At 42.6% G+C, this 13,398-nt stretch overlaps 1 protein-coding gene and 1 pseudogene across 1 annotated transcript in view; both read right to left on the bottom strand.

Annotated features, from left to right (window-relative positions):
* Window positions 1-13,398, bottom strand: part of LOC139392792 (pyridine nucleotide-disulphide oxidoreductase domain 1) — a 783,634-nt gene that overhangs the window by 103,166 nt on the left and 667,070 nt on the right. The window lies entirely within an intron of this gene.
* LOC139392558 (arg8-vasotocin receptor-like) lies at window positions 9,906-10,705 on the bottom strand (annotated as a pseudogene).

Genomic DNA, 13,398 nt, shown 5'->3' with positions numbered 1-13,398 from the left:
AATAAGCATGCACTCATTACAAATGTATGTAAAAACTTAAATTCCTGTGGACTGATGAGGAATTGAAAAATGTTATGGTTGAGAGGGATGATGCAAAAGGAATGGCAATGTACTGTAAATTGAGAAATAATGTAACTAAACTGAATAAAAGGAAGAAACTACACTTTTAAACAGAAATTACATAAAGAATGATAGTAAAAAGCTTTGGAGCACCTTCAATTACATTTTTGGGGAAAAGGCAACTCAGCTCCATCATTCATTGAATCAAATTGCTCATTCATCAAAAATATTGAATTCCTTGAAGTGAGAGTGAAAGAGGTGAAATAATTATTGTTGTCCATCAACAATGACAAGCCACGGACGATATTGCCTATTTGCCATATCTTCAATTTAAAGCCTACTGGAAAGTTGTCGTGGAAAATTGCAAGATTATGTTATAGTGCTTGTAAGATTATATTAGAATCTTTGTATTGCATTAGAATGGTTCTTTTTTTCGACAGAATATAATCTGTCGACTATTGTGTGTGTGTGTGTGTTCCACTGAGGATGGGCCTCTATGAGATAGCACTGGCTGTTCTGTGTATTTATACTATCATTCTCACACAAGTCATTTGCTGAAGGCCCAAGCTACACTACTACACCATCTACTGGTATAACGTCGTTATCGAATGCCGTTCTAAAACAAGCTCTAGACTTTTATTTTGGAAATGAAATCAGAAGCTGCAAAGCAACTCTTAACGTCTTGGGCTAAAGTTGCTTGATTGATTAGCTAACTTTGAATAGATACGTTCGGTTCATGTCCTTTACAGATGCCACATTCCTGACAAAAGTTTGTACGTATAAAAAGATCTGCAACCGAGTAAAGGGAGACGTAAAGTAAGAATTGAAGGTGTAAATGTTCATTGATAGTCGTAACATAGTGTGTGTACTTTTACAGATTTAATATAACAGTTACGTTTCATATTTCATGCGTTACTAACATCACGTTAGTCAGCGACGATTTATTTGCATACAAAAGAGCTGAGCAGGTTTGTCAAATGCTGTTGGTAACTTTCTACATAAATGAATCTCCCATTATCTTGTATTTTGTTTTCTATGTTTAACTTATTTTGTGTCAATGTGTTTGAAGTTATTCAGGGGGGAGGTGGGACGAAAAGGGAAAAATTAACAATGCCTGAATGTTTTGTCTTCCATTTTCTGTGAAATTAAGTTATAACATATAACTTATATATATTTTTGAACGGAATCTACAATTCTACAATTGAACCTTTTGTGTCCATTCTGAATCACCACCAGGGGGTGCTGTGAAACTGCTCTGTTGCTGTTAGGACCATGGGGTTACAGCAGGACATCAGCACACCACAGCTCTTGATACATGAATGTTTAATAAATATGCAGTACATTCCTTTCAGTTACACACGTCATTGTTTAGAGAAAGTGTCTGTATACCTATATTGATATCAGTACCATTTTATTTCTAGATGCATTGAATTAAAAGTGTGCGATAAAGTGTAATCGTGACCAAACATTTAAGGTGACCTTATTGGATTTCACATAACTATAAATGTACTTCATCATTCCCCATGATTGTTTCTCCATCACAGTGACATAATCACCACCAGGGGGTGCTGTGAGACTTGTGCTGCTGTTAGGACCATGGGGTTACAGTAGGACATCAGCACACCACTGCTCTCTCTATGTTTTATAAATATGTTGCACATTCCTTTCAATAACACACGTCATTGTTTAGAGAAAGTGTCTGTATACCTATAATTTATTTCTGAAATTAAAAGTGTGCGATTAAAAAGTGTAATTGTGACAAATGTAAAGGTGACCTTGTTGGATTTCACACAACTGTATAAATGTGCATTATCATTCCCCATGATTGTTTCTCCATCACAGTGACCCCCCTATGGATTTTTGACATGTTTTGTACAGATTGCAGGACTAAGAACAATCACCCCCCACACAAAACACACACAATACAGTAGTCATGAGCCCCAGCATCAAAGGGCTTACCCTCGATTAATAGTACATTATGATAAAACACCTCTCCTTGTGTTTCTGCAGATGATTTATGCAGCTGCTGTTGATGTAGGATCTGTTTGTTTTTTAATGACTGCACAGAAGTCTGCCAACACGGGGATTCACCTCCTATAACTAAGACTTCATTGAAGTCCTTGAAGAATGTGGGAACAGCTCATTCAGACACATCAAAAACCTTCTGGAGGTTGTTTAAATATATTTCAAATGGGAAGGACGCAGTACAACAGGGATCATTATCTAAATATAAATTACATTGAGGGCTACCAGTTGGGGGACCCTGCAGTACAGTATGTGCTGGTAAATAACATTGCTGTAGGTGTTCTCACTTCATATGGAGCCGACGCAGGGATGCTAGTATCTGACTGAAAGTTATCCCACTGACTTCACCTGCCCTGGGAGATGACAACTGTCTCTCCCATGGTGAAAGGTTCCCTTCTTACTCTATAAATGTTGCCTTGTTAACTAAGTATGTTCTGTTATGCGCATCCTATCGAATCCTGTACCCTGTTAGTACATGTTACATAGCGGCAGTTGACCTTGGTCCGGTCGGTCTGCAGAGACACGACTCATGTGACCCCTTTGGAGTGTTGGTGGCAGGTTGCTTGAGTTCATTCTTAGGACATGGGTTGGAGATGGCCTGTATCCTTCCAGGACCCTCTGAGTTGAAGTTAATGAGTGAACAGGTGAGAGGCAGGTAACCTCATTGGCAGCCTCATCTGATGGTGATTGACACACACACAGGAAGCAATCAGTCTGATCTTTCACTAGTCTGGTCAGATTACGTGGGCATCTCTCCCTTGTAATAGGTTGTACAGGTGTTGATAATACGTTTTATAGCAGCTGATGTGATATGCATGTCCTTGGTAGAGGATGAATAGGTTGTTGTTGAAGATGATGTGTTTGATCTCAACTCTATAATCCCATTGTTCTATGAGGTATCTGTCAGAATAGGTTTCTTGAGTTATTGTTAAAGATGAGAATGTGTTTGATGTCAACTCTATATAATCGGATGTACTATACGTGATATGATGGGTACTGTTTGTTCTCAGGAGAGGGTGAAGTGATTCTGTGGGATCAAATGTGTGTAAGTTAATTCTCATCAGAATGGTATTTTTGTATAATACTGTGGGCAGGGTTGCAGTATCTGTTCTAGGCAGCACTGGAGGTCAAAGTGTCATCATGTGTAAACATATCTTTCACCCTACCTTTCCCATAGTGGGGAAAGGAAGGGTGGCAGTGTCTGGAATCATTCTATGCTCCCTCTTATGTTGTTTCTATCTTAACCTATAAGTGAGTTTGTCCTGAGTGGGTTGTATCTAAATGACAATTTGATATATGCCTGTTGATTTGGAGGATTGGTTTATGGTTTGGGAAAGGAGACAAAGCTGACGATGAGTTATGTCTACTGACTATGTGTGTCTTTGCTATTAAAGGAACGCACCATTACACTCAGGGTTGTGATAGAGCTTATATAATATGTCTACCATGTGTGAGACTCTGGGCACCAAAGGCAGTACTGTGCTATACTGTCCAGAGACGCACCACACGCACCATTACACTCTGCAATATGTCTACCATGTGTGAGACTCTTACCCAGTACTGTGCTATACTGTGCGCTCTCCTGCCAAAAGGCAGAAAATACTTTACTAAACATGTCATATAAGTCCTTTCTGCTATCTAAGATTTCACAAAATCTTCCTTCATATACCCTGTAAGACTACCGTTAAACCCATATCACTAACATGTAATCTATAACCCTGTAATAACAAGAACAACCCCGTAATAACATCTCAGTAATATTACTCATCTACAGCCCTCTAAGCCGCATGTGCGCATGTGTGTTTTGCATGTCTGTGCAACGGATCCACCTTGTGCCTCTCCCGTTATTATAGGAGTCTGCTGTGATATTAACAGGGTTAGTAAGTGCCCGTACCCACCCTCCTCCAGGCCACCGGTCTAGCTAAAACGACCGGCAGTATTGGCCTTGTGGTGATAGATTTGCTATGTTTCTTTTAAAGGTATTTGTTTTGGCCATATCTTGTTCCTAATCAATGCAATGCTAGGTGCTGACATGTTTACAGTTCTCCTTATCCAAAACAACCATGAGTGAGGGAAGGAGAAACTGAGGAGGGAAAAAAACAGATTGGAATGGTTACAAACTGTAGAGAGAAGGAGAGTAAAACGGAGAGTTAGCGAAAGAGTGTAGGGAAGTCAGAGAGACAAATAGAGGGGTATGGGGAGAGCGAGAGAGATTGACAGACCTATAAAAGACGGACTGAGTACGATGTATAGTTTAGATATATGCCATTTTGGTCTTAGGCAGGATGTGACTCTAACGTCTTTACAATTAACGTTTTGGGGTCATTCCACTGCCATCTGTACTTCCTGCCTCCAAAACAATGTATGTCCTTTTCCTGTCCTGTCCTGTTTGGCTTCCTACTGGGACGTAGCGTCCAATCCCAGGAGACCACCTGGCCGCTGTACACCCTCAACCCCAGAGACTGGGCCAGCTCTCTCTCTCTCCTCTCTGTGTGTGATGTGTTTGTTGAGTAACTTTTACAACAGAAAATAACCAAGTGGGACACAGGAGTACCATTTCAATAAATTTAGTGAAAGTCAAGCTCGAGAGATACAAAACAATAATGATGTCATCTGAGTGGTCAATCAAGGTTTAACACAGAGTTTTTATTCTATGCCTATGCTTTCACTGTGCCGAACACTAAACGGTCTCTCTCTTCTTATCTCTATCAATCTCTCCCTTCTCTCTCACTTCATCTCCCTCTCTACATGTGGTCTCATAACTGGCTCAACCTTTCTCTCAGAGAGAGTCCAGTAATTTTTAAGTACCAGTGTGCTGGTACCCCCCCCAGCGTTTCCCTTTCTGACTGGGCATCTCTGGCTCTGCTCAGCGTTGCATTACCCAGAGCTCTGTTGGTGTCAACCGGTGCTTGTCTCATAGATCTAGAGTTTGTATCAGTGCATGTTGTCTATATATTGTGAAGGGGGTCATGTTGAAGTTCAGAGTCGGCAGGGGAAGGATATGGAATGGCCTATATGTAGATGCTGGACTGAATTTGATATGCAAGTGATGATGATCATCATCAATGGAGTGTTGTGACATTGCGGTATAGTAAGTCAGTTTACCCTTCTTCTTTACCCCACTCAGCTTGTGTACATCAGTCCCTGAGAGACACCCGAGTCTCCCTGCAGTTCCCCAAGTCCAAAGAACAGACCCCCTCCTCCTCCTTTTGGACCCTCCAGTCCACACATCCTGATCATTTTCTTTTTGAATTTGAGTCGTTTAGCAGACGCTCTTATCTAGAGCGACTTATAGGAGAAATTAGGGTTACGTGCCTTGCTCAAGGGCACCTGGACAGATTTTTCACCTTGTTGGCTCGGGAATTCAGAAAGCAACCTTTTGGATACTGGCTCAATGCGCTAACCGCTAGGCTACCAGCCGCCCTGGGTCGTGTGTGTGTGTTTATTTTAAGAAACACAGAGACAGCAGCACATTTTGGGAATGTGAACTTGACCCTAGAAAGGGAGCAGGCAGGCATGCACAGTCTTACACACACACACCTGAGGGAACAGGGCAACAAAAGGACAGGGAACCTTAGTGAATCACTAGCCAAACTAATCCCTTTACCCCAGGGGAAATGTCATTCCGGCTTTCAAATTACTCTTGGAAGTTGTGACAGTAGAATGTACAAGGTGCAATTGCGAGATTTGGTAGTGTATCATCAGTTTTCCTCTTGTCATGTCAGTCATTGCATACCTTAGAAAGTTTTTTATAACTTATAATCAGAAATGTGCAGATCATCTAACCGCTGCTAGCTAATGTTTTTTTTGCTAGGTTTTTTAGCCCATAGATTTTGTTGTAATGTTTGAATCACTCAAATATCAAATGAATACACATTGGACATGGAAAAATGCATAGAATTGCAAGAAAATAAGCTTTAAAACTGCAAAATGTTCTCTGCACCCCATGACAGAATGTGTAGAATTGCAGGAAATAAGCTTTAAACATACAAAACATTAATACCAACAATTGGGGTGTGAACTCTTTGTGCAGTGTTTGTGCTCATAGAAAAAGATGACTTGCGCGTGGAATGTTACCCCCAGAGAAACAGTTTGGGAACCCCTGTTATAGAGTACTGAGTGTGTGTGTGGCAGTGGTGTAAAAATACTTTAAAGTACTATTTAAGTCGTTTTTGGGGGTATCTGTTCTTTACATTACTATTTATATTTTTGAAAATTTTTACCTTTTACTTTGTACTTTTAACTCCATACATTTTACCTGACAACCAGAAGGACTTTTAATTGCTTAACCGGACAGGAAAATAGTCAAATTCACGCTCTTATCAAGAGATCATGTGGTCTTCCCTACTACTTCTGGCTTGGCGGACTCACTAAGCACAAATGCATTCTTTGTAAATAATCTGAGTGTGCCCCCGGCTATCCGTAAATGATTAAAACAAGAAAACAGTGCTGTCTGCTTTTAAGTGATTTTTACTTGTACTTTTGATACTTAAGTATATTTAAAACCAAATACTTTTAGACATATACTCAAGTAATATTTTACTAGCTGACAAACTTTTACTTGAATAACTTTATATTAAGGTATCTAGGCCTTTTCTCTAGGACGACAAATGGGTACTTTTTCCACCACTGGTGTGTGGTCTTCACCTTGGGAACCACTCGGTTCCTTAGATGACTTCAGGGTCTTTTAGAACTTTTAGAGCTCCACCCTCAGCACTGATAGGCTGCGCTATATACCCATACCCCTTGTCCCGCCTCCCCTGCCTATCTTATCTTATTAGTTATGCTAGGTTGTGATTACGGTTTGATCCGAACTCTCATTTCAGCCAGATCAGAATGACCTTGTGGAAATCCCTCACTCCTCACCGGAAATGAGAGGGACAGAGTACCAAATCCGACATACTGCATCCAGATGGGAGGGATCCTGTGGGGGAGCCTTGTGATGGGAGGGATCCTGAGAGGAGTAACGTGTTGTAACACTGCATGTAGCTGTGGCTTGGGATGAGGAGAGGACTAGGTGAGGTTTAGTGGTGCCCGCTGAGCCCCAGCTGACCTGTCTTCCATACAGCAAGAGAGAAGGGTACAGAGTACAGTTTACTCTCATTATAAGGATTTACATCTGAGCCAGACAACTTGATCACTATGACTAAAACTGCATTCACCATAAGCAGAGTGCACTGTATGTGATATCAATACATAGTCAGCCTGGTACTGTAACATGGCTGTGTATAGTTTGTATCTGCTCTTAATGTCACACAAGCATACACACACAATCGTGTCTCTCTCTGTCGAATATGTACTTGATATGTAAACTAAGTCTAATAATATAAACATCTGTCATTAATGGAAACTCTGTAAGTACATGTTTAGAATAACTGGTATAAGCCTAGTTTTAGGTGTGGAGCTCTTGTGACATGTGAAAACATATTGTCCCATGCCAGATCGAATTATATATTCCATATCTTTACAGCATAATGTCCTACAATCTCAGACATAATATGTAGAGGTGAAAGAGGTCACATTGAGATGGCAAATATAATGGCATTGTAATGGCTTTCATCGGAAGAAGAGGAATCGTCAGACCAAAATGCAGCGGAATACGTGTTCATCTTTATTTTAAGGAACTGAACACTGAATACAAAAATAACAAAAGGAAAACCCGAAACAGTCCTGCAAGGTGAAACAAACACTAAACAGAAATACAACTACCCACAACTAAAAGTGGAAAGACAGGCTACCCAAGAATGGACAGCTGTCCCTGATTGAGAACCATACCCGGCCGAAACATAGAAATACAAAAGCCTAGACATACAAACGTAGAATGCCCACCCAAATCACACCCTGACCAAACAACAATAGAAACATACAAAGAAATCTACGGTCAGGGCGTGACAGGCATGTAAAAATGGCACCGGAAGAGATGGCTGTCTTTTTATGGTCTCCTAACCAATTGTGCTATTGTGTGTTTTTTCACGTTATTTGTCACTTATTTTGTACATAATGTTTCTGCCACTGTCTCTTATGACCGAAAAGAGCTTCTAGATATCAGGACAAAGATTACTCACCTCGTACTGGACAAAGATTTTTTCTCTGACAAGTCAGCCCAAATCCCTGTGATTCACATGAGAAAGAGACGGAGATATAGGGAACAATGTACAATCATTGTATAACAAAATAGACGATCTACGATCATGAAAATCCTCACATTAAAATTAAAAACATTAAAAACTGTAATATCTTATGTTTAACCGATTAGTGGCTGAACGACGAAATGAATAACATACAGCTGATGGGGTTTACGCTGCATCGGCAACATAGAACAGCCACTTCTGGTAAGACAAGGGTTGGCGGTCTGTGTATATTTATTAACAACAGCTGGTGCATGAAATCTAATAGTAAGGAAGTCCCGAGGTTTTTCTCGCCTGAGGTAGAGTATCTCATGATAAGCTGTAGACCACCCTATTTACCAAGAGAGTTTATCATCTATATTATTCATATGTAGCTGTCTATTTACCACCACAAACTGATGCTGGCACTAAAACTGCACTCAATGAGCTGTATAGGGCCATAAGCAAACAGGACAACGCTCACCCAGAGGCGGTGCTCCTAGTGGCCGGCGACTTTAATGCAGGGAAACTTAAATCCGTTTTACCACATTTCTACCAGCATCTTACATTTGCAACCAGAGGGAAAAAAACCTCTAGACTACCTTTATTCCACACACAGAAATGCGTACAAAGCTTTCCCTCGGCCTCCATTTGGCAAATCTGAACATAATTATATCCTCCTGATTCCTGCTCACAAACAAAAACTAAAGCAGGAAGCACCAGTGACTCGGTCAATAAAGCAGTGGTCAGATGACGCAGATGCTTAGCTATAGGACTGTTTTGTCTTCACTGACATTTTCAACCTGTCCCTGACTGAGTCTGTAATACCAACATGTTTCAAGCAGACCACCATAGTCCCTGTGCCCACGAACACTAAGGTAACCTACCTAAATGACTACTGACCCGTAGCACTCACGTCTGTAGCCATGAAGTGCTTTGAAAGGCTGGTCATAGCTCACATCAACATCATTATCCCAGAAACCCTAGACCCACTCCAATTTGCATAACGCCCCGACAGATCCACAGATGATACAATCTCTATTGCACTCTACACTGCCCTTTCCAACCTGGACAAAAGGAACACCTATGTGAGAATGCTATTCATTGACTACAGCTCAGCATTCAACACCATAGTGCCCTCAAAGCTCATCACTAAGATAAGGACCCTGGGGCTAAACACCTCCCTCTGCAACTGGATCCTGGACTTCCTGACAGGCCGCCGCCAGGTGGTAAGGGTAGGTAACCACACATCTGCCACACTGATCCTCAACATGGGGGCCCCTCAGGGGTGCATGCCCAGTTCCCTCCTGTATTCCCTGTTCACTCATGACTGCATGGCCAGGCACGACTCCAACACCATCATTAATTTTTCCGACGACACAACAGCCTGATCACCAACGAAGATGAGACAGCCTATAGGGAGGAGGTCAGAGACCTGGCCGTGTGCTGCCATCATAACAACCTCTCCCTCAACGTGATCAAGTCAAAGAAGATGATTGTGGACTACAGGAAATGGAGGACCGAGCACACCCCCATTCTCATCGACAGGGCTGTAATAGAGCAGGTTGAGAGCTTCAAGTTCCTTGGTGTCAACATCACCAACAAACTAACATGTTCCAAACACACCAAGACAGTCGTGAAGAGGGCACGGCAAAGCCTATTCCCCCTCAGTAGACTGAAAAAACTTGGCATGGGTTCTCAGATCAGTAATCTTCACTGTGTGTGCAGCTCGGTACGCGAGATGGTGCTGACGATGCTGCCTGAACTCTTCCCGATCAGCCTATTCTTGGTCACAAGTGCCATCACAATCGTGCTCTGGGTCTAGTACTTTATGTTTAGCCAGATTGATCGACAGATGAAGCTGTAGCAGAGCATGAGCACAGCCACGGCCACGAGGAAGATGCCCACGGTGCTCCAGGTGATGTAGGCGAGCACACCCCACGGCTGGATGAAGTGTACCCAGCAGTCATACACGGCCGAGCCCGGGCGGACCTCGCTCAGGGAGAAGTTAAAATACTGGGACATGCTCAGGGCAAGACTACACACCCAGGTGGCCCCGATCATCAAGTAGGAGCGCTGCGTGGGCTAGTGAAGGGTCTGCATCGGGTGACAGATGGCGATGTAGCGGTCCAGCGTCATCATCACCAACATGTAGGTGGACGCGAACATCCCTCGCACCTGCAGGTGCTTGATGATGCGACACAGGAAGTCAGGCCCACAGGAAGTCAGAGCTGTGGCAAAACCTGGAAAAAGGCCACTACCAAGTTCGCGAGGCTCAGGTGTTTCATTAACAGGTGTATGTGCAATGACTTCCGTCGGATCATGTACATGGCCAGCAGCACGCTCAGGTTACCCACCACAGCCACGACGAATGTCACGCTAAGCACCGTGATCACGATCTTGGCAACCTCCTCGTTCCGGCCAAACGGGTCGCTGGAATTCCCAGGGTCTTCCATCATCACCGGCTTGCCGGTGGGGTCGAAGCCTATCTTCAAATCGTCATCCATGAGGTTGAGTGAGCTCCGGAGAAGTGCATGGTTGTCCTGAACCCATCCGATCACCCGCTGCCACCTGGCTGCATTGAGAACCTGTGAGTTTGTTTTAAATTTAAGACATTTCTTAGAGTCTGTCGTCTACATAAACTCGCTCTTTCCGCACAGATCGTCAGATGTGTTGGCTTGGCAAAGATGTGGAGCACTTCATGGAATGAAACTGTATCTGTGCGCAGTCGCCACCAACCCTTTTTAAATAATTGTATACCCCAGAGACCGCCCCCACATCGCCAACCGCCTCTAAACATCCTTGGACACAAAAACAACAGCAGAGAGAAACAACATGTATGGAAAACATTATTGTTTGCATGGGTGGACCAAATCCCCTAGCTGACAAGGTAAAAATATGTCTTTCTGCCCCTGAACAAGGCAGTTAACCCTCTGTTCTCTGGTAGGCCGTCATTGTAAATAAAATTTGTTCTTAACTGACTTGCCTAGTTAAATTGAAAAAATATAAATCATGTCCAATTTTAAATTCATATTAACACCTCCTTCAGAATATGCTTTGGCAATATTTTGAGTGGAAAAGACTCCAGTGGTCAAACATAATTCATATATTCACCAAACATCTATTATTATTCTTTGTGGACTGAAACGTCACTGTTGTAGGCATGATACAGCTTGTGATATCTAGACTTGCACTGGCAAAACAATACGTTACATTAGCTACCTAAATGTGACCTGAGCTCCACTGAGGAGTAATAGAGAATGGGGACTTTTAACTTGAAAACGTACAGGACACCAGGCGGACACTTGGAAAATGTAGTCTCTTATGGTCAATCTTCCAATGATATGCCTACAAATACGTCACAATGCTGCAGACATCTTGATGAAACGATAGAAAGCACATGGTCGTTCCTGCTGCATTCACAGCCATATAAGGAGACATTTGAAAACAGAGCTTCAGAGATTCTGCTCATTTCCTGTTTGACGTTTCATCTTGGTTTCTCCTGTAGAATGAGTTCTGTGGCACGCACAGATAATATCTTTGCAGTTCTGGAAACGTTAGAATGTTTTATTTCCAAAGCTGTCAATTCTATGCATAGTCGAGCATCTTTTCGTGACAAAATATTGCGCTTAAAACGGGCACGTTTTTTTATCCAATAATGAAATAGCGCCCCTATAGATTTAACTGGTTAATTTGTCCCTAATTCCAAGTTTGTTCGTGTAGCACTCCTCACAGGCCATTTGGTGAAAATAATTTTTGTTGGTGAGATGAAACTGCCACAACTCTGAAAGGTATTATTGTACGTCAGAATTGCAACAAAAGATTTGTTCAAGCCTAAAATGTTAGTCCGTAATCGTAACATGGTGTTAGTATGTTCACACATTCAATTTCACGTTTATGTTTCATGCATGGATTTTCTTACGATCCCAAAAATGTACGTATGGAATTTATTACGATCCTAACGATATGTACGTTCAACCTTTTGTCAGCTATCCGGCTCCATACTTCAGCCTCAAACTGAACTGTCAAACCAAAGTGTTCTCATCCCTCGGCATCTAAACCTGACTGCTTACTGGACATCGTACCTTCAGCTTCATACATCAGACTCGGATTGTTCCTGTGCATGCCACACCATATTGACATGCAAAAAAGGTTATGTACTCAACGGCAAATGTTACTGGATATTAGCAAGAACTGGAACACACTGTTGTACACGTCAATTCAGAGCATCCCAAACATGTTCAATGGGTGACATGTCTGGTGAGTATGTAAGCCATGGAAGAACGGTGACATTTTCAGCTTGCAGGAATTGTGTACAGATCCTTTGCGATATGGGGCCGTGCATTATCATGCTGAAACATGAGGTGATGGCGGCAGATGAATGGCACGACAAAGGCTCTTGTCACGATATGCAATTGTGCATGTTGTCCGTAGTTTATGCCTTCCCATACCATAGCATACTGAAAATCCAAGATGGCGTAGCAGTCAGACTTCTTTGTCCTGTCGTGTCCCTTGTATATATCGTTTTGCATATTTTTCGTCGCATTTCCTTTAAAATATTTTGCTAAACCTCAACATCTAAATACTCTCCTGCAACCCGCATCACCCAATGTGGCGTGGATCTGCTTTTTTTCCCTAAAGTATTTATATTTACTTCGGATCTGGAATCCCTCAACTGAAGCTAGCCAGCTAACTATCAGCTATCAGTCAGCAAACCATTGCCAGCGGTCATCAGCAAACCTTCAGATCGGAAAGCTCTCGCCAGTTCGAACACCGTGACTCTAACCAGAGCATAACTGACCTGTTATTTTTATCCCCGGATTCCTACCGCAAACTGAACATTTTCATCTGGATCTTCACAACTAGCTAACCGCAATCCCGGTTGACTACTCCTGGCTAGCGTTTCCATCCCAGAGCAAGCACCAATTAGCTTGAAGCTAGCCCGGCCAGGGCTCCTGTGTGACCACCGAAGTATACTCCTGGGCTACAATATCCGGACTCCTTCTACAGCCGGTACAGGCATGGAACCCCGCAGATCCCCTACGACTGGAATACCCTCATAATCTGCCCGAGGACTCCAACAGGCACATCAGGCGCGACGCCCGCTGAAGGCCCATTGTGCTAACCAGCTAGGCCTGCTAGCTACCTAGAGCTACTTGGAACCCTACTAATTCCACGACTGGTCCATCGACGTCACCGTACGAAG

The sequence above is a fragment of the Oncorhynchus clarkii genome, chromosome 33 (genome assembly GCF_045791955.1).
Source record: "Oncorhynchus clarkii lewisi isolate Uvic-CL-2024 chromosome 33, UVic_Ocla_1.0, whole genome shotgun sequence".
Lineage (NCBI taxonomy): Eukaryota > Metazoa > Chordata > Actinopteri > Salmoniformes > Salmonidae > Oncorhynchus > Oncorhynchus clarkii.
Note: the sequence above shows the minus strand (reverse complement) of the source record. Positions and strands in the feature narration are given on the sequence as shown.